The 3874-nt window shown below is 52.9% G+C and overlaps 1 pseudogene; it reads left to right on the forward strand.

Annotated features, from left to right (window-relative positions):
- The first annotated feature begins 515 nt into the window (after positions 1 to 515).
- On the forward strand, positions 516 to 3392 carry LOC102244801 (annotated as a pseudogene).
- Positions 3393 to 3874: the final 482 nt, after the last annotated feature.

The following is a 3874-nucleotide window of genomic DNA, read 5'->3' on the forward strand; positions in this document are numbered from 1 at the left end:
CTCCCAGGAAAGGAAGAAACGCGATTACGCCAACCAATGCGGCGCGGAGCACGGCTGCAGCCAGATTCAGCTCCGAGACACTGTGCGAGGGACGGAGCTGCAGAGGCACGCGGATGGAGGCCGCTTTGTGGGCCGCTGTCCCTGCATCTGACTCTCAAAACGAGGCCAGAGTTTATTGCTTCTTCGGGTGACCCAGTGTTTACTCTAAAAACCACAAGGTGGTGGCACCGCCAAAACTGGGTATGGGCTTGGCAAGGAAGCCCACGCTCCCTGGAAGCAATGGATGGAACACGACAAGCCCGTGGCGCGGAGCTGCAGCAACGGAGGGGAGCGCACAGACAGCGTGGCTGGGACTGAGCCGGCGGCCTCCGCTGGGCCCAGGGGACAGGCTGACGGAGCAGCCAGCGTCCCCGCGTCCCCGTGGTGACAGGTGCGCGGGGCTGCTGCCGGCCAGGAGGTTGCCTCTGTTTCCATAGTGGTGTAAGCTTCTGTTCAATGTGTGCAAAATGAGGAGCATGAATAAGCAGAGTCTCATCACGAAGCTGGTCCAACAGGTCTGCGCCCGCAAAGCCTTCTGTGAGCGCGTAGGTGTCGGGGCCTGCGTGACCGTCACGCTCTGGGACACGCGGCGATCACTTCCAGAAACAGGACTCTCACCAGCGTGTTCACTAGTACCAAGGCCTTCTTCACTCTGCAAGGATGTTTTGGAGTAAAATAAGTCACTGCTCAACTGTCAGAAACCGTGCAGATGACAGGGGACCATATGGTGGTTACAAGACAGAATTTAAAAATTTAGAGGACAAAACACTCAGATTCATGTACAGCATTTAACCGGAGGACCCAGAGCCATCTGCTGTGAGCCTGAGCCCTCAGATGCTTGCACAACCGGAATTGCCCCCTGGCTTTCCTGGGCCCGTATTTCAGGCAGAGGAAATACCCTTTCTGTAATGTTCTGGTTGCTTGTTAATGTTCTCATAATGCTTTTATTTTTGAATAATCCATTGCTGTGTTTCTACACTTGACTTAAAGATGGTGTGGTGGTTGGCGCTGGCGTGTTCTGGGTTTTCTTCCTCTCTGTGCTAATTTCTCTATTCTGGCTTCACCTCCCCCAACCTCCCGCCCTTTTTTTGTTTGTTTGCTTTCTGTCGTTCCTTCAATTCCCCTGGAAGGGAGCAGGAGATGGAAGAAGGACTGAATTACATTAGGCACAGCTTTCTTGACACCACACACACAGGCGCAGGTGTGGGGGGAGATGCTGAAAGGTGTATCCTTGTCCAGCGATTCCTGGGCAAGTGGGATGCAGCCGGTCATCTTCTGAGAATGGGTCTCAAATCCTAAGCATTTACCCTTTTTAGCCTCCTTAATGCCATGCTGTTCTCTCAGAGGGGGACTTCCAAGCTAAAAACACAAAGTCAAAACCAAAGGAGTGTGGGAGGGGGTGGAGCTACTGCCTACTGCGCCTGCGTCACACAGGACCTCATCCTCACAGATCATTCAGGCGCGGGAAGGTGCTCACTCAACTGGACCCAGACCACCGGGAATCCCTGTCCTTTCAACCAGCAGATTCAAAACGTATTTTCTAAGGCACCGCCACCCTGCGGTAGCAGAGCAGAGCACTCTGGTAAACTTACATTCATTTATGCCTGAAGAAAGGGCTTGAACTAATTTTCAGGTCAGCCCGCACCTCTTGAGGAGGTCTGGATCTGTCTCCCCGGTTAAGATTAATTACAGAATTCGTCCATTCCCGCTGACCCATGAATGTTAAGCTCATTCTCTCTCCTCGAGGAATGGTGGGGACTGTGGCTGCTTCCCACAACAGCAGAGTCAAACAGCTGTGCTAGATGGCCTGGCCCAAGAGCCCGCAGCCCCAGCGCTCTAAGCTTTCACAGAACAACGCTACAGCCAAATTCAGTTTCATTTCTTGGCAAGACAACGCAGTGTTGGACAAAAATGTCCAAGAGGAACCCTTCAAGGAGTCACGTGAGCAATTCAAAATGTCATTCCTGAGTGAGAATTCTAAGTCCAAGACTCATTATCTCCCAAAGTATTTTAAATTATGTTCTCCTGCTATATCTAAGTATCAAGGGTTGGTATCATTTGAATCGGACAGAACCTTCCAAACCATCCCTGTCCTCACCATTGTGTGCAGATGAGGAAAATAAAGTCTGGAGACACTTTCATGAGACCCCTCCCCCAAATGATCTTACCTGCTTGTTATGCAGCCCAACTTCAGACCTGCAAGGATCAGTCTTTCCGGTGCTTCCAAAACTTAAGTCCAGGGCAACTTTCCCGGCAGTGCGCTTGGATGGGGTGCCAGTGAGAAAGCCCATACGCCCCACCGGGTAGGGCTTTGCCCCTGGATGGTTTCTCCACTGCAGTGCATCACGGGTCCTACTCCAGCACGCAAATGACACGAGACTTTTCAATCTGCGCACGCTCAGCTCGGAGGGTGGCCACTCTACACCCGTCAATGACTGTGTATCTGCAGTCAAAGCCCACCCCAACTGTGATGGCAACTGAGGTGCTTTGAACATTGAAATGGCCATGAAGACCAAAAGAGTGGATGAGGTCACCATTGTCAACATTCTGACCAACCACAGCCACAACAGAGAAGGACAAAAGAGGAACCTGCTTCAGCACCCAAGTCGGCCTTGTCCGGCCACCTGGAAATGGGGGTTGCGGGCCTATTGAAAACACCTGCTCAGGGCGCTGCTTCCCAGCTGAAGGCCTCCACCGAGGAGCTGGCACTGAGGAGGGCTCTCTCATTGAGGTCATCTGCTCACGGAGCGAGCAGGAGCTGCAGGAAACTAACGGAGTCCACAGGAAATGTAGGAGACTGAGCTGGAGAAGGACCTGATTCCCGACACATCTGGTGACTTCCGAAAGCTGGTGGTTGCCCTGGCGAAAGGCGGAAGAGCAGAGATGGCTCTGTCATGGCTTATGGCCTGACTGACCAAATGCCCCCAGGATCTGTGATGCTGGAGTGAAGGGGAAAGGGACTGGTGTTCCCAAGGGGATCAGCATCGTGACTGATGGGAGCGTGCGTCATGTCCAGAAAGCAATTGGCAGGTACAGCGCTGCCGTCCCTCTGACGTGTTACAGAGCATCCAGAAGGAGGTCCCGGAGGCCTGGAAAGGGCTTTCCTGAGCCTGGCCCCTTGTACCCAAGACAAGCCCCTGTACTTTGCTGACTGCCTCTACTCGTGAAGGGCAAGGGGACTTGTGATGAGGACCAGATCAGAATCACTGTCTCCGCAGTGAGGTGGACTTGTTGAAAATTAGGTCTGAAATCAAGAGAAAGTGTGGCAAGTCCCTGTACTACTATACCCAGCAAGACGCCAAGGGGGACGCCCAGAAGGCGCTGCTGTCCTGTGTGGCGGGGACACTGAGTGATGGCTCCCACGTCTGGGAGTGGGGCTCCTCGGCTGCCAGCTAACAATTCTAGAAACTAGGCTTGCGACTCGGAGCCCCCTGGTGCGCAGCCTGTGCGGACAGCATTGGCACTGTCCCGCCCTGTCCTATTTCAGGCGACCAAGCATTGCCTGTCTTTCCCGTCTAGTCTCACCTTTGAGCCAAAGAAAGGAACATTCCAAGGAGCTGGAAGTGAATCTGTGATGTGAAGCTGAATTTTCACTTTAGAAAAGAAAATCAGTACATGACTAAAGGACTCCCTGTAGTGCAGGCAAGGCCAAGGAAACCGAAAAGAGAGGTTGAGAGGCCACTTCATAAACGAAGAACCGACGCTTTGTGAGGAGCCGTGAGGAGCTCAGGGTTATAAACGCAGTCAGTGGCCACACTGTGGGTCCCAGCCCCGGGGTGTCTTATGCGAGACTCCAAATAAAGTAAATTAGTTTGCCTCCAAAAATAGATTTTCT

This window comes from Myotis brandtii, unplaced genomic scaffold, assembly GCF_000412655.1.
Source record: "Myotis brandtii unplaced genomic scaffold, ASM41265v1 scaffold760, whole genome shotgun sequence".
Lineage (NCBI taxonomy): Eukaryota > Metazoa > Chordata > Mammalia > Chiroptera > Vespertilionidae > Myotis > Myotis brandtii.